We start from the raw sequence: 18,369 nt of genomic DNA on the forward strand, positions 1-18,369 counted from the left end.
TTCCTTTTGTGCCTTCAACATTATTCTTATGTATTTCTCTTGGATGGTCAAGACTTATTATTTCATCCCCTCTCCCTCCTACCCCCATCTCCAGCTAGTCATCCCTGCCATCCCCAAACCAGAACTGTTAAAAGAATTGCACTTCTTCTCCTATCTACTCCTTTCTCTATGTTTCTGAGTCATTTGGCTTAAGGCTTCAGCGTATCTTGGACTCGTACCTACCTCTCCATCTTTACTCTTCAAAACTTATGAACCATGGGAACCGGAGACTAGTATGTGGTTCAAATATGGTCCAGGGGAAGGGAAAGGTAACCAGCTGGGAGAGGGGAGCTATATTAGTTACTTTTCATGTCATACAAAGTATTTGACAAAAGCCACTTAAGGGAGGAGGGGGTTTTGGTTCAAGCTTGAGTCCGTCACCCCCAAGCAATGCATAGCTGGTCATGTTGCATCCACAGTCAGGAAGCAGAGAGAGATGAATGCTGGTACCCAGCTCACCTTCTCATTTTGATTGTCTGAAACCCCAGCTCAGGAGATGGTGCCACCCCCATGAAGGTAGGTGTTTCTACCTCAGTCAGACCTCTCTGAGAACGCCCCATAGAGATGCCCAGAGGTGTCTCATTGCGAGTCTCAGTCTCATCGAGGTGACAATCACAGGAGGAGTAAGGAAAGCAGCTTTGGAAAACATCTCCCCTCTCCTTCCTTCTCCTTCTAGATATTAGCATTCTAGATGCCCGGAACTACTAGGACCATCTTGTTATTGGCCTGAGAATGATTCAGAAGCTCACAGCAGCAGAGCACAAATGCAAAGAACCCAGACCTTGACTGTATTATTGCACTTTCAAGGCTCTCAGACTGGGGTCTGCTCTGAGATATGAATTTTTATATTATTTAATAAGATGTTTCAGGTTAGACTGTCCTCTAACTCACTACGGAACTGAGGATTACTTTGAACTCCTGGCTTGTCTGCCTGTGTCTCATAGGTGCTGGGATTACAGGTGTACAGCATCATGTCTCATGACTTAGGCCATGTTAAGATTTGTCAAATGCCACTGAAAACTATCTAATAGTCCACACTACGGCAGCTTCTCAGTGTGTCCCATCTGGGCTACTGCAATGCTGTATGATGTGGCTTCACTCCTAATCCAGTGTCCTTGGGGGTGCGGGGTGGGGAGGGAGAGAACACACAGAGGTCAACGTCTTGACTAGCTGGCCAAAAAACCCCAGAGATCAGTCTACCTCTGCCTCCCCAGGGCTGGGATTAGCGATACGTGCCATCTTGCCTTGATTTTATTGTGTGGGGTCTGGGGATCAAACTTTGGTCTTCATACTTGTCCAACAAGCACTTTACCCACAGAGGCATCTTGACAGCCTTAAGAGCATCCTTCTTAAAGAACCATTTATTTAATCTCATCTTTTCTCTTGTCCAAACACAAGTCACTTCTCATTGCCTGAAGAACAGGCTAGGCTCGGCGTCTGTGGTTTTAGGCAGCCCTGCCTTCCTTCACGTCTTTTGTGCTATAGAGATGCAGAATTAAGTGTTTCTCTCACATAAGTCTCTCTTGTTTTGTTCGGGTTGTCATTGCCTGGAACCTTCTTGCTTCACCTCCACCTGTCACATGCAATCTTCCTCTTGAGACGTGCCCTGCTTTTCCTACTTCCACGCCCTGCAAAGTAATCTCTCCTCTCCTCAGCTTCTATGGCTACTATCACCGTCTACCTTGCAGACGCTATTTATACAGTGTAATCTCTTCCACCACCAGCACTGTTGAACAGCATTTTCTGGGAAGACGGAACATATGGGTTATTGCACACTTGAACTTCGGGCGGTCCAACTGACGGTATGAATGTTAATTTCATTTAAATGATCACAGGCAGCTAGTGTTTACTGTGTCAGAGGTACAAAACTACGCTAAAGTGTTCTCGAATGCCAACTGGGATTTTAATCCAGTCTCCTGTAGCCACTACAGAGAATACCTGGAAGACAGTCTGTCCTCATTTTCATCAGTCTTGTGGATAGAGATGACTATTTAACAACTCAAAAAAAACATAGAAATTGCATTTATCAAATACATAAAAGCATCCCTAGCTATTTATGTTCCAAATCAAGCAGGATAAAAACCAAAGAAATACCCAATGACCCAGACTTGCAGTGTTAGTGGTGAAAAACTAAGAGGCAACCATCTACGGCCAGCTCACTGTACGTCTTCCCTTGCTGAGATAAGGACACTCCTAGCGTTCAAGTTCTCCTTTTAATTGTTTCTGCCATTGCTGTGCTCAGGACCAAGCCCAGGGCCTCACACAGGCATGTGCTCTACCCCTGAGCAATGCATCTCCAGCCCAGACTGGTCTTTTCAAAAAGTACTTATTTTGTAATAATGTCAAACCTATCAAAAATATTGCAAGTTTTTGGGGGGCTTGAGAGATGAGAGACTGTTTGGACTGGAGAGATGGCTTGCCTGTGAAAGGCTAGGCTCACAAGCAAACTTTCAAAACAAGGTATTACCGATGGTCTAGAATTTAACTTTAAAAATATCTCTGATTGGCCAAGATTTAAATTGTATTATCACTCTTTCTGTATGTGTACGGCAGATGTGAATGTATACATTTATATACAGAGGGCATATAGAACATACATGCTTATTTTTTTTCTGGGCCACTTAGGAGGAAGTTTTATGCATTATGTTTTCTTACCCCATTAGTACTTCAATGTGTTTCTTTAAGAATATTATCATACAGAACAAATTCAGGAAGGTTAACAAAAACACAGTATTTATGTTGTACCTGTAGTCCATACTCAACTTCACCAATTATCTCATTAATGTACTTGTAACTTTTTCTCTTCGGTAAGGGATCAACTTTCGGTCCTTGTCGAGTTATATTTAGATGTCATGTTCCTTTAGCTTCCTTTGGCCTGAGGTCTTTGTTTCTTACAACATTGCGGATGTTTTTAAAATAAGTTGGTTCTTTCATAGAATTTTCCTCTACACAGCTGTCTGAGACTTTCTTATCATCAGACAGGGGTCCAAGCTCTTCAGACTTTGTGCATGGATGTACTGTTATATCACACACATCTTCTCTTCCTTTATTGGTTCTTATACCGGACCTACTCACAGCCATTACATTTGTTTATATAGATAACATTAATTTCTATTAAGATGTGTACACGCATTTCATAAAACAAATCTCTAACAGAAATGATTTTTTAAAGAACTTAACTCTATTATTTCAAAAGTATATGTTGGCATTATGCCTTAGCTTATTGACTTAATAATTGGTTCAATTTATCTAAAGTCATTGCTTCAGTTACACTGTATATGGAAATAATTCCTCAGGGAACTGCTGTCAAGTATTAGGGTTCAATGACTTCCATTACTGTGGATTAATGAAAATATCATCTATTATGTAAGTCATCATTTACTTTTACTTCACACACACAAATTATTTTTTAAAGTATATATTTTTACTTTTATTAATGTCATCTCCAACCGAGAAAAACTTAAAAGTTCCAGTCGTGTAAAACATTAGCACTTCTGACTTCTGAAGGGCTGAAGGTTTTGAATTGGAGCTAAACCCCAATACTTCGGGGGTTTTTGGTTTTTGGAGACAAGTTTTCTCTGTATAACAGCCCTGGCTGTACCAGAACTCACTTTGTAGACCAGGCTGTCTTCGAACTCACAGAGATGATGTTCCTGCCTCTGCCTCCTGAGTGCTGGGATGAAAGGCGTGTGCCATCACTGTCCCAGGTATTTTTTTAAGTTAGTGTTTAAAAGAAAGTGGAAGGGTTATATTTAAATGTTAAAAGTTTTTAAAACCCCCGCGCCCATGGAGCTTATATTGGAAACAGAATAATAAAAACAGTCCTTCGGGATTTTTCTCGGGAGTAAGAATTTCTTCAAGGAAGAAACTGGCAGCGATATGCACACTTTGGACAGGGTCAGGAGAAAAAAAAAAAATGCTGTCTTGTTTTGTTTTGGACATATGAAAGCGCCAGGCTTTTCAAATAAATATTTTACACTGTGAGGAACATCTGAACGTTAAACATCCCCCCCCCCCCGAGGGAAAATTAAACCCATATATCTTTAAGAAGATAGAAGCTTGAAGAGTCCCCCTCTCCCCTCCAAGCTAAAGTGTCTTTGGCTCCGCTTCTAGGACTTCTAGGAACGCGCAATTAAAATCGAAACAACTCCCTCGCAATATCGAGATCCTTTTCTTTTTTTCCCCCCTCGCGCCTCAACCCAGCTGCTCGGTCAGGGGAAAAAAGTCCAGAGCCCGATCCCCACTCGGCGGCTTCCAGGACGCGCGCGCCCCGCACCGCCCCGCACCGCCCCGCACCGCCCGGGATTCCGTCCTCCCTCCCGGGTCACCCGCGGGCCTCGGCGCGGCCCGGCTCCAAGGGGGTGTGTCCGGCTCGCAGGCCCGGAGGCCCCCGCAGGCCCGGCGCCCGCCTCCGCCGCGGGCCCACCTGCTCCGCGGGGTCCCGGCCGACAGCCCCGCGCGTGGCCGCCGACCCGGGCGGCCCTGTCAGCCGCTTCCGGACCCGCCGAGCCCCTCGGCCGCGCCTCCCCTCTCCCCCTCCATCCCGGCCGGCCTGAGGGTGAGGGACCCGCCGCTCTCGTCTCCCCAGCCCGCGCTCCCTCCCGACCGACTCCTCGTCGTCATCCCCCGCCCGCCGCCGCCGCCGCCGCCGCCGCCGCCGCCGCCACCTCCTCAGCCACGGCGAGACGGGTGGTGGGTGGTGGGGGGGAGAGAACCGCGAGTGCCGGCGGAGGTGGTGGGGCGGGGAAAACAGAGCATCGTTCCCCCCCGTCCCCCCCCCGTCCTCCAGCCGGCGGAGGGAGGCCTCGTCACAGCCGCCGCCTCGGCCTGGGCCGCGGGCCGCAGATCTCGCGGTGTTTGCCGGCCGCCGCGCCGCCATATTGTGGGGCCGTATTTTGATGCGGACTGGGGCCGGCGGAGCGGCGGCGAGAGCGAGCGAGAGCTGGGGGGGTGGGGGGAGGGCGGAGGAGGAGGAGGAGGAGGAGGAGGAGGAGGAGGAGGAGGGAGGGAGGCAGGGCGGCCGTGCGAGCCGGAGCCGAAGAGCGGGCCGCGGCGACGCCGCCCCGGCCATCCTCGCTTTGATCCGCGCCAGGCGCCGGCGGCGGCGGCGGCGGGGCGCCCCAGGCCGACCCCCTCCCCTCCCCCTCAGCCGCGAGCGAGCGGCGGCGGCGGCGGCGGCGGCGGCGGCGGCGGCGGCCGGAGGGAGTTGGCGGCGGCAGCAGCGGCAGCGGCGGCAGCGGCCGGGCGGAGGGGGCTGAGCGGGGAGGGAGGGAGGGCTGTGGCGTCCCCCCTGCCGGGTGGAATCGGCGCTGGCGGCGGCCGTGGTGGCGGAGGCGGCGGCGGCGGCGGCGACGGGGACGGGGGAGACGGCTGCCCAAGTGGGAGAGGCGGCGGCGGCGGCGGCGGCGGCGGCGGCGGCGGCGGCTGCAGCGGCTGCGGACGAGGAGGAGGGGGAAGCCGCGGCGGCGGCGAAGGGTAAGCGGACGGCGCTGCCGGGCCTCGGCGGGGATCCTCAGCCCGCTTCCCCCCCCCCCCCCCGTGCCTGCCCTGCCTGGCTCGGGGACCGGCTCTCCCACCCCCCAACCCCAACCCCTTCACCACCACCACCCGGCGCGCGAGGCCCCGGTCGGGGCGTCCGCGCCTTCCTCGCTCCGCCTGGGTCCTGCCCGCCGTGGCGAGGAGGCGCAGGGAGGCCCCCCCAAGTCCTCCTGCGGGGCGGGTGGGGGCGGGGAGCCTAAGGCCTGGCCTGGCCCTGGGCTCCGGGGCGTCGGGGGGATTGGGGGGACGGGGACCGACCGGGCCTGCCCTGGAGCCCCAGCGCTGGGGAAGAGCCGGGGTGGGGGTGCCTTGCCTTCCCCCCCCTCCCCCGGCCCGCCCCCAGGCCTGTGATCTGGAAGTGGGAGGGGAGGGAGGGAGCCAGACTACTTTGGGTGCGGGGTTGGCGGGGAGGGACACACGACGACCCAGTCTGGATAAAGTTGACTTAGGGCCCCCCCCCCCCCCCCCGAGAGTTAAGGGAGCACCAAGGAAGTTAGGTGTAAGTTGGAGAGGAAGCACATCGCTCCCTTTTCCGATTTTGCTTTTTTCTTCAGCCCTCCTCCCAAGTGGGGAGCGCGCCCCGCGGTGAATGGGTGCCCCCCCCCCCCCCGCCTTAGCTTCACCAGGCCCACTGTGAGATTGTGGTTGAAACCGGGAGGCTTTGCGAGGGTCTCTGGGCGCTGCTGACAGGTGACAGGTGGGCCTGTCTGCTGCTGATGCTGTAGAGTGGTTCCTGCAGAGCTGTAGACCCAAAGTGTCAGGGAGCGTCTGCGTTTGTATTTACGTGTTTGGCCAAGTTTCCTTCCATATATAGTATATTTGAGATGCTAAGTTTCCATTCAAGTCAGCTTGATTGTTATGGAGGAATTCTTCAAATGTTTCTGATAAGAGGGGTTTCTAGGAGAGTGGAGGGGATTTGCAGCCTCGCAGTGCTTTTCTTCCAGTCTTTTGAAATTCGGGTTTCCCGAAGCACAGGAGGCTGTTGGTAGATGGACTTTTGTTCATTGCAAAGTTCTTGGACACTAACGTTGTATTCAAGGCAACAGCCAGGCAGTATAGTTTTGCATCCATTTTGTCAGTTCTCGTTAAGTTAGTAAAGTGCCGAATTTTAGGGTCAGGTTGGCTGACATGTTATAAAAGGAATTAGTTTCTGTCTTGGCATACTCAAAGATGTTGCTCATTATGCAATTTCAGATTTCGCTGGGAATTTTGGTGGGTACAGATTAGATTTTTTGGCTTTCAGTTATCACACACTTTTCATACAATAGCAGAGTTTTGACACCTTTTCAGAAATACCCTTAATGTTTCTGTAAAGGTGAATCCATGGTTACTTTTAAAACTTGACAATTTGAAACTTTTTTTGAAAACATAGGCGTTTCTAATAAATGAAGAGTTGCTTTTATGCTTTAGCTGTAAGCTTTAACTAGCTGCTTTTAAGCTGAATCCTTAGGAAGAATTTTCAGATTCATGAGTTATGAGCCGAGTTAGTAGCCAGATAGTTCAGGGAGGCTTCTGTAGCTTTTAAAATGTGTGTGGAATGAGTATGTTGAATGGTGGCACTATCCGTGTATTAACAGGAAATAGAACAAAAATTCCAGTGATTCAGAACTTCTGTTTGCCCCTCCACCGGTTTGTAATAGAGAGTGCTTTATGTTTTCAGTCTTAAAGAATCAAACTGAAAGTTGAATGTTAATTATCATGCTATCCACAGAACATACGCCATCACATTTGTCTTTTTGTTTCATGAAATATCTTTTTCTGAGTTAGAAATGGTTCCCAAAGGACACTATGAAATATCACTATCCAAAACCTTCTGTGAACTCTCATAAGAGAACCTGTGTGTAATTCATTAATAAGTGGATGGAATGATCATCGGTGCAAACGGTATACTTCCTGAAAAGCAAATTTTAAGTCAGTCCCATTTGATTGAAAGAGCCGCCTGTGTTTGGTAGTCTGTAGAAAGAAGCCCTTGCCTTTAGCTAAGGGTATGGTAAGATGTGTAGTTATAACACCTAGTAAAATGAGGCAAATTCTGCATGGTTAGGTGGGTACTACATAGACCCCTAATTATGTCAATATTGAGTGTTTCATACTCCAGCAAGAGTCCGCATGATTGGTTTTGTGCCTTGACAGGAATAAAAGCTTTATTCTACTTCTATGCAAGGAAAATTCCAGAGAACTGTTTAGAAAGCTGTTAACGTACCAGTGAGCTGCCTTCATTTTGAGAGATAGGTGTATGGTATATAGATTGCTTGATTTTCCTGAGTTATGTGCTAGAAAAGCCCCTGTGGCGTGAATTTTCTAAAATTGAAGTTATACACATACACACTAAATGTTTATTTTTTATGAATATCAGGATACTTTAGAAAAGAAATTTTGCTTTCCTGCATTTTTTTAAGTTCCTGGAAATATTTATAATATGTAAGGCTCATAGATTAAAGTTTCAAGTTTCATTATATCTGCCTGGCCAGGTTCACATGCCCCAGGAACAGCAACAATGATTTTTTTTGTTTTGATTGGCTTTTGCTGTCTTTCTTTAATAAGAGCTCTTTAAATCAAGGGCTATGCTATAATAGAGACAGGTGTGAAGATCAGTGCCCTGCAGGAATAGGGAGGAAGGTGCTGGTGTTGGATGAACAGTTTGCAGGAGTATGGACATGTGGGCGGTCGTGGCTGCGAGGACAGGAAAGTGACGGCTGGACTGTGTACTAAGGAGCTTGCTTTCTTTTGATGGGCTCTCGCAAGCTGTGTATGTCCTCATTTACCACTATAATCAGATGGTAAAAAATTTGGAGATAACTGACATCAAATGAAAATTAAATGTACATATTTGTTGACCTCTGGCTTATGTTCCCCAAGTATTTACCAGTATTTTAATATTTTATGTCCTAGTTATTCTGACCCCTAAAAAAAAATCAAGAACACACACTTTGTCAAAGGCACAATCTCCAAGGAAGTACTCTTGGAGTTGCTAGGTACTCTACTCTGCATTCTCTGTGGTTGATCACTGAACTCATGGTGAGCTTGGTAACTGGTTATCGGTATTAAGGAGAAAGTGCTGTCTTTCGTTTTCTAAGTATCCTCGTCTCTCAAAACAGCCTGTTTAGTATAAGCGGTGCTTTACCTACGTTCAGCCTTCTAGTTTTTGTTTTTTAAAGGAAATGGGAGGGGGTTACATAGTTGTTCACTTAGATTCTCTTGACTCAAGAGTGTTTCCCATCATGTCCTGAGCATGATGAGAATTGCCAGCTGACAAGTTATTGATGTTTGAAGATTTCTATGAGATAGTTTTAGGTTTTACCAGTTAAAAAGTACATTAATTCAAAACTTTCGTAGATCCTCAACCCCATCTTCCAGTGGTGTTTGATAAGTAAAGCTTTGCTGAATGTGATAAGTAAAGCTTTGCTTTATTGAGCTCATTCATTTTGTTTGATTGAGATGGGGGGGGGGGGGTCTAGCCCAAGCTGGCCTCAGCCTCCTAGTGCAGTGCTTACAGGTGTGTACCAGGCTTGTATCATATTTTCAATCATCCATTCAATGTCAGAATTTGGTACAACAGACATGGTATCCTGGTTAGTAAAGAATGGTACTAATGATCTTTGAATTCCCACTGTGTATCAAGTTTTCGTTCACTTTTTGAGTTTTTTGTAAGCCCTAATAGTCTCTAGATCTTGGAGATGTAGTACTTAATAACAGACAGAATTTTCTGTTCTCATATAGTTTACATGTTAGTGATAAAAGACATAATAAATGAGAACTGTGTCTGGGGGCAAACCACTGGAGAAAGAAAACAGGGAAGCTGAGCAATGAACATTGCTTGTTTGATCTGAGATCTGCAGTGAGTACCAATCTTGATTTTAGAAAACAGAACTATCCAGTGATGTTCTTACTAAGAATATCCTTTATAACTTGGAAACAAAATTATATTTTTGCTTCAGATTACAAATTGTTACAGAGTTTCAATTAGTAGGGATTTCCTATTGTTAGTATTTTAAAAAGCTACTTTGTGACTCAGTAGAAAATTCTGGAATTTACCATCCTTCTTTGAACCCTGGTTTGGGCCACTTACCACTTTGCCACTGTATTTAGGGCCAATTTTGATTTCTTAGATTCTCTTTCCTAATCTGTGAAATAAAATGTCTAAGGTTTCTATGATGATTAAGTGGTACATTTTATATGCAAGTCATATGCAGTAGAGTGTGGGTAAATTGTACCATTATTGTTTGTTACCTTTCTGGAACTCTGCAAAATAAACATGTTTGAGTTGGTGACTGCAGCACGTTCTACCAGCACTATGGGGACATTGTTAAATCTACATTTCATTTGGCCACTTAAAGCAGCCTTGCCCGTGGTCTAATATTAATTAAAGAACAGTCTGTCCCTGGTGTTTTCTGGAGAGTTGATATATGTCATCTAGTCAGAGTAATACAGGAGTACCATTACAGCCTTCTGGTGGAGGAGCATTGTGGGCCTGTCATCTAGGTTGATAAGCGGGATCTAAACACTTTTAACAAATGGGCAGCAAATACCATATAAAATTCCAGTTCATGCACTTAAGACATTTAGCACAGTGCATGCTGGCACACAGAAAATGTTAGTAAAATGTTCACCTGTCAGTTTTTCCTTTACTGTATAAACAAGGGTATTTCAAAGACTTTACAGAATATTAAAGAAAACATTTACAAAAGTGAAATGCTCCACTTGTGAATAAAATTTTGAAGAAAAACCAAATAGCCATTCAAATTGCAAATCTTTATAACACCGGGAGATCACTAAATTGAGCTCCTCAGGATAGACTATGTCTTTTTTTCTTTGTAGCCTTCTTCACATGCTGGGCAGTGCTTGGCCTGTAGCTAGGAGTCCAGCAGGATATATGTTGAGTAGTTTGTAATGGACATCTTTTGTTCCACCACTACTATTTTTGTGTTTGTGAAACAGGGTTTTACTGTGTAGACTGGACTAGTCTAGAACACAGAGATCTGTCTGCCTCTACCGCCAGAGTGCTGAGATTAAAGGCGTGCTCCACACTACGCTTTTTAATGGTAAACTCCTGCGTTTGAAAGCTTATATGGTACACTAAGCTCAAGTTTTCAAGTGTATGAGTTTTGTTTTGAAGCAGAAGTTTTGCTATGTACCCTAGGCTGGCCTAGAACCCAGCGCCGTCCTTCTGTGCTACGTCCTTCTCTCCAGTGCTACGATCAGAGATATAAACCTGGTTGAGCTTCTGATCTTAGGCATAGCCTAAATTGTTAGGTAAAATCATGTTTTTTAAGTCTAGCAAAACTTTTGAGAAAGGACAATCCTGGAAATATAAAGGAATGGATTTGCATTGAGGCGATTGTTTATTAACTTCCTATGCTGTTAATAGACATGAATATGAAAAGGGGTAGTAGTACCTCTTCCTGCATGGAGAACCAAACCCAGTGCATGCTAAGCAAGCATCCTACCATTAAGGCAGAGCCCCAAACCTCCTTTATTTTTTATTTTAGGACAAGGCCTGGCCAAGTTGTCCAGGCTGGCCTCTAACTTATACTTCTGCCCCAGCCTTGGATGTAGCTGGGATAGAGGCATGTCTACCTGCCACACCCTGTGGGATAGCAGCTTTTAAAGGCAAAATAGAAAAATAATTCCCGTATAATTATATACCTTAACTAACTTAAAGGTGAGGTTTATTTAATCCCTTTAAGGCAGTTTCAGTGGTACTGTTGATCTGTACTGACTATGAATTAAAAGGTCCAGTCATTTCCTTCAGTTCCTGATATGTTAGATAATGGTACTTCCACAGAAGAAAGGGGAGAAACGACCCCGCACTTTAGCAGTGATTGGTCTTTGTATGTTTAATGTTCACACTGGTCAGCTTTTTCCTGTTCTCATGCAAATTATCCTCTACTTGATGAATAATAATTCTGGATTTCCTAAAAGTTAAGCTGTCTAGGTCAAATATCCTTGAGCCATTTACGCAAAACATTTCTTGGATTAAGAGGGGAAAAAAATTCACTGGGCAGGAGAGATGGCTGAGCAGGTGAAAGCGCCTGTATTGTCATAGACAAAGCTAACAACCTGAGTTTGATCCCATGGACCAGCATGGTAGGAGAGAACTGAATCCTACAGTTGTCCTCTGACCTCCACACATGGACGGTGGCAGGTGCGTGCACCCAGTAGTCAAACAACAACAACAACAACAAAAACACCCACCCTCACAAAGCGTATACCCAGTGCTGTCTGTTCCAGTCTGGCATACTGCAGTATTATTTGGGAAATAAGCGAAGTGCCAGCCGAGTGTCTGTGATTCTGTCGTGGTGACTCGTCTGCTAATCAGCTGTGGAGAGAAGCACCAGTGCCAGGTGTCAGTCAGCTCCTGAGGCTCCAGGAAGAAAGTCTGACTCACACACAGGTACAGCAGGAGAGGGAGGGAGGGTGGGTGGGAAGGAAGGAAGGAAGAACTGTTCTATTTGCCTTATTTTAAAAAGTGGCCTTCTTGTTTCACTTAAGGAAAAATAGGGGACTAAGTCCATGCCTCTTTGAAGTCCCAGAAGCTAAAATACTAATGTAGAGGTAGAAAGGTCCGTGGAGGAGAGAAAGAAGGGAGGAAAGAATGGAAAGAGTTTTAGTAAAGTGGTGTGAATGCTGATCATTGTTAATAGAAAAAGGCATGAATCCATTAGAGACTAGTTTTGATTAGTGAATTTTTACTTCCCGGCTTGTTAATTACTTTGAGTTATTAAATATGACTGATTTTGGGTGTTAACATTTTACTCACATTTATTTGCATTAATGAAATTTTCACTTGACCTTTTCTATATAAATGTTAAGTTTATAGTGTTAGCAGAAGGGAGCCCATCACAGTGGCTCCCTGACGATTAAGTCGGGTAGTCCAGTGATACTGTTGGTCACGTCAGTGCAGAGCCTGTGACGGCTCAGTGGGATGATTTTCATTATCAGTCAGAGAAAATACTTGTTAATACAAATAAAAATTTCATCTGAACAATTTGATTTTGCAAAACCAGGCAGGGAGTTTTTTAGGCAGAGATTCCAATCAAGTCTGAATTCTAATGAACTGGGGTTACAGGTATAGAAAATTCACCTGATTTAATTTCTCTCAGAAACTGGGACAACACTGCTTTTGAGTTAATCTCTTTGTTAATTTGTCAGATTGGGAGTCTCTGTCAGATCAATTAATTGTCTTAATTTTAGTGTATTGGAGGCTTAATAAGGAAAGATTTGGCTTTGAAATCACTTGAATCCAATTTCAAATTAGAGTTATTAAGTAACTGTTGTTTAACTGCTCCATTATCACTGGAGTTCAGTTGCTAACTGTTCTTCAGACTTTTTAAAATATTCTTTTAAATTATGTGTGTGGGTTTGTACACACAAGTGAGTCGGCTGCTTTGGAGCTGGCGTTACGGCCATTGAGAGCCATCTGATGTAGGTGTCTGGAACCAAACTCAGGTGCTCTCCGAGAAAATTGTGTTCTTAATGGCTTCAGCCATCTCTCCAGCACCTCATTCAAACTTTTTGAGCCAAGACTTGTCTTAAGAAAGTGAATATTTGTATTACCTAATTTACACAGTAATCCTAACTATATTTTCTGTATATCTTATTTTATCTAGCACGGTATCTACCTGGAACCGAGTAGGCACCAATGAGTAGCACCAAAAATGTAAAATGGATCCTATACCTTTTAAAAATAATATTCAACTGTACATATAAAGCTTCTTGTATAGCTATGTACTTGCTTCCATCTTCTCATTTTGGGGGGAGGAGGTTGTGAGCCTAGTCTGTAAGGATTGAACCATCTTTCCAACCCTCCTTTCTTATTCTTGACATTCTGTGTCTTTGCTTTTACTTTATATTGATCTTTACAGATTATAGGGTTTTTTTTTTTTTAATTGGTGCTTATCATAAGTAGACAATGCAGGCACGAACAGTTTTGATTTTAAAAAAAAAGATTTAAGAATATCTGTAATCCCAGTACTGGGGCTGGAAGCATGAAGGTACAGAAGCTCAAGGCCATCCTTGAGTTTGAGTCCAGCTAGGAATACATAAGACTGCTTCAAAGGGAGTGCGCGCGCTCGCGCGCGTGTGCGCTTGGGGAGGGGGAGGGTTACAGACAGAATGCAGAACAGATTACGTGTTCAGTTTAAAGCCACCGAACCCAAACACCAGTATTCTATGTCTGCACTGAGGTAACTGGTCACTCTGTGACTGGCATGTAGCAGCGTTATACTGGAGTAAAGTGTTGCTCTGCTATCTTTCTGATGATTTCCCAGAAAATGGAAAAATAAACACAAGTGGAAATGGGGATTTTAAAAGAAAATTCCCACTTCCACATATAGCGATTCTGCTTTCTTCCATATAAAAGTATACTTGCATGCTTAGAGATTTTCAGACTGTGTGATTGGTTGGCCCGAGTGAGACATCCTCATTCTCTTCATGAGATTTTCCGCTCATGCACAATGACGTACATTCAGAGAATGACTGTCAAGTACCATTGTTGCAGTTTTGAAAGTAGAACAAGAAGTACTTTTTGAGGAAGACAACTAGTCCATGGGAACATTGAGCTAGTGATCATAACTAAACCTAGGTACTAATGAGTATTTCAGTGTGTTCATGGTGTCACATGATTAAAAGAATGCCAGGATTACAACATAGTCTATTGGCTGTCTAGTCTTTATTATTACAACTAACTCAGAAGTTTTGGATTCCTGCTGTGCATCAGGTACTTACTAGGTAAAGGGGATGGACAGATTACTAAAATGTCATTCTTGCTCTAGAGACAAGTGTATATTGTGACAAATGCTATAACTGGGGTAAGCAAAGTCCTTCAGGAATCTACTGGAGGGATTGTCTGATTCAGTAAGCAATAAAACAACACAACAAGACAAAGATTGCACTTAATCTCAGAGTGGATAAGACAAGGAAGAGATGCCATTTCACAAATAAAGAAGCATGCCTAAAACATGAGGCAGGAAGGTCTACGAATTGTGAATAGTTCCACATACACTGAGCCCTAGTGGTGTTAGAAACAGAAAGTAAGATGGAAAGTTAGGAAGAAAACAGAGCATAAAGATTCTGTGTACTCTGTAAAGAAGACTGGCTTCATCTTGTCACTGATGGAACACAAGTACTTAACATTCTAAAAAGACTGGCTATAGTGGAGCTGGATTAGGAGGAAATGCAGGCCTTATGCTGTTTGAGAGTTGACAGGGATCAAAATTCAGGCTATGAAATTAAGGAGGGAGTTAGTAATGGACTCAAGGAGGGAATACTGAGTGGGAAGTAGAGGTAAACATATATGCCTGGGTTGAGTTCCTGGTGAATCCTGACAGCATTCACCAGTACCGAACAGACCAGGTTTTGAAAGTTGTTTGAGTTTTCTGTATTGATTTAAGATTCTTTTGTAAGGAAAAGGGGGCATAATTTCTATTTACATGGAAGAAAATGGGAATTTTTATGTAGATAGTACTTGGCAGGTATTTGAATATGAAATGATAATGGTAAGTGTTTCCAAATATAAATAGCAAATGCAAAAACCTATGCATGGGAGCCTATTTGCTATCTTCTAGGAGCTAGAAGGCCAGTGCCATAGGAAATGATATGTAAGTATGTACTTTCCATGTAGTTTTTGATTGTGCTAAGGACTTTAGATTTTATTCAAGATGAGCAAGGAAGCTAACAGTCTTAAGATGAAACTTAATTTGCATTTCCCTATTTCTTAGAACATGGCTTATTAATTGGGATTTGCATATGTATCTTTCTATAATGTGTATAGATTTGTGTAGTCGTCATAATTAGACTGATGTCAGAGTACTTTGTAATCATCACTAAGAAACTCTTTTGTTCCTTTATAGTCTAACCATTCCCTTCAACCTTAACCCCTGACAAACACCAGTTTGTTTGCTAACAACACTATAATATTTTTTTTTTTTTTTTGATTTTTCGAGACAGGGTCTCTCTGTGTAGCTCTGCGCCTTTCCTGGAACTCACTCGGTAGCCCAGGCTGGCCTCGAACTCACAGAGATCCGCCTGGCTCTGCCTCCCGAGTGCTGGGATTAAAGGCGTTCGCCACCACCGCCCGGCACAACACTATAATTTTATCACTGAAAATGCATACGTGGAATTTTATGTTGTTATTTTTTGAGGTTAACTTTTTATTTTGGCTTTACCTAGTGTCCTTGATCCGTGCAAATTGTTGTATGAATCGATAAGTCATTCCTTGTTAATGCTGAGAAGCATACTATTGTTGGGATGTACTGCAGTTTACTTAAGCATTTATCAGTTTGAAGGACTTGAGGGCCTCGAATTTGACATTATAAAAATAAAGCTTGGGGTTGTGTGTTGAGTGTGCACATGAATGTACCAAGGTAGGAAGTGAAGAATGAATGTGCTCTTTCTCACTCATGTGGAGGATTCTAAGGTTTCCTCACTGTTCTCTGTGTTGTTGGACAGGATTACCACTTTGTACAAAAGACACATTGCCTATTTCAGTGGAAAAGACTAACAAGTGGAAAAGGTTTATTCTTCAAAAGTAGCCAAATTGTGATCAGTTACTTGAGTGAGCTGGTCAGGACCATGCATGAGACAGGTAGAAGGGGAAAAAATAATATATATAAATAAATAAATAAATAAATAAATAAATAAATAAATAAATAAATAATAAAACCACTGGTCAGGACCATGCATGAGACAGGTAGAAGGGGAAAAAATAATATAAATAAATAAATAAATAAATAAATAAATAAATAAATAAATAAATAAATAAAAAAAAAATAAAACCACTATTATTTTCCCTAATAGTAAATGAGATGAACTCATCAGGGGACAGTGAAGTGTACCAAATGGTTGGTATCGATCAGAAAACAGCATGACACAGAAAATCAATGCTCCAACTAAGCGTCAGAAGTGTGGCAATATGTGAAAGGGGTAAGGGCATTCACATATATGTGGGAGAGCAAGTAGACTGGTGAATACATGGGTAAAAGAATATGAGGTGGTAGCAATTCAAGGCTTTAACATTGAATTTCTGTGTGAAATACGAGCACAACTCCCAGCCTGATTTTTATAACCCCAAATTAGAGAACTCAGGCCTTCAAATTAGTGTGTGATTAAACTGTGGTACATCCAACAACAGTATAGTTCTCAGCATTAACAAGGAATGAACTATTGATGTATGTAACAATTTGGTTGGACCAACGACATTAGAAAAGGCATAGAAGAGGATTCTTCTTTGACCACTGTTTGGTAGAAGCTCCTCTCCAAACCATGCCTTTAGTTCCCAAAGGAAAAGATAGGTTAATGGTATGTATGTAGGTATGTATTGCGTAGGGAGGTAGGGAGGTAGATTTACTGTGAACACTTTTGTACATGTTTTTATGTGAAAATACATTTTAACATAACAGTATGTTAAAATACATATTGTTTCTTATAGTACAATTATAAGGAACAACTAGAACTTTCTAGAGTTATTGTGCCATTTTACCTCATAAGAGATCTGGTTTCTCTGCGTTTTCACCAGCATTTGGTACTGTCAGTATTTTTCATCTCAGCCAGTCTAATAGGTGACATGACATCATAGCTTCATTTGTATTTCCCTAATAGCTAGTGATGTAAATATGTTTTCATGTGCTGCTTTACTGTTTATGTATCCTTGGTGGTGGTGTGCCTATATTCTAACTGGATTGTTTACTGAGTTTAGAGATTTCTTTATGCTATCCAAGTCTCCTGTTAGTGAGTTGCAAATATTTTCTTGTAGCATGTGAGTTCTCTCTATCTTCTTAACAGTGTCTTTTACAAAGAATTTTTTTATTTTGATGGTCTAGCTATTCATTATTTCTATCCATTTTATCTTTTATGGATTGTACCTTTCTTGCCACCCCTCAGAACTCATCTGTTCTCAAAGATTTTCTCTTATTACAAAAGTTTTCTAAAAGCTTTATATATGACAATGGAGATATATCATCTATTTTTATATTTTAAAAAAAGGCACCACTGGGAATTTGTTAAGAATTATACTACATTTGTAGGTCAGTTTTGGAGAAAATTTAGATTCTCACTTTATTGACTCAATCCATGAATAGAGTATCTTTCACCCTTTTTTTCATCGGCATTTTGTAGTTTCCAGCGTATAAATCATACACATTTTTATTAGATTTATACCTAGACTTTACAAGCAATTGTAAGTTGCTATTATGTTTTAAATTTTGACTTTTAATTGTTGTTAACATACATCAGTATAGTTGGTTGCTGTGGATACACATTGTGTTCTGAGACTTTTGAAAACTACTGTTTGTTTTTAAGTAGATTCTGTGAGTTTTCTATGTACTTGTGAGCATGGACCATTTTTGTTCTTTCTCAGTTTGTGTGCCTTTTATTTCTTTTCTTGCCTTACAGCTCTGTCTAGCTCTTTTCAAGTCTTAGGATATAGTCAATCTTTGACCGCAAAGGATGTGTTGGCTACATTGTTTTTTAGGTGCTGTTTATCAGTTCCCTTTCTAGTTAATAGTTTGACTAAAAGTTTTTATCATGACTGGGTCTTGGACATTGTCAGATACTTTTTATACATCAGTAACTGGGTTTTAACGTCTATTTTCTTTAAACAGATGACTTCCTTTTTTAAACTTTACTTTGCAATGTATGGAATAGATTATGAGACTAAAACAAAGGGAAGAGACTATAATGAAAATGATTGTAGTGATCCAGATGAGAGGCAGTAGTGGCTGAAACTAGGGTAGTAACAGTAAAGGGTGAGAAAAGGTCAGATTTTGGATGTGTTTCAAGCCCTGTGTGGGCAAG

The 18,369-nt window shown here is 43.0% G+C and overlaps 1 protein-coding gene across 2 annotated transcripts in view; it reads left to right on the forward strand.

Annotated features, from left to right (window-relative positions):
* The first annotated feature begins 5,426 nt into the window (after nucleotides 1-5,426).
* Nucleotides 5,427-18,369, forward strand: part of Tab2 (TGF-beta activated kinase 1 (MAP3K7) binding protein 2) — a 54,365-nt gene continuing 41,422 nt past the window's right edge. For both annotated transcript variants that reach the window (XM_059272766.1, XM_059272764.1), the window contains exon 1: nucleotides 5,427-5,514. The gene's annotated coding sequence lies outside the window, so the exon portion shown is untranslated. The remainder of the gene's footprint in view (nucleotides 5,515-18,369) is intronic.

Source organism: Peromyscus eremicus, chromosome 8b (genome assembly GCF_949786415.1).
Source record: "Peromyscus eremicus chromosome 8b, PerEre_H2_v1, whole genome shotgun sequence".
Classification (NCBI taxonomy): domain Eukaryota; kingdom Metazoa; phylum Chordata; class Mammalia; order Rodentia; family Cricetidae; genus Peromyscus; species Peromyscus eremicus.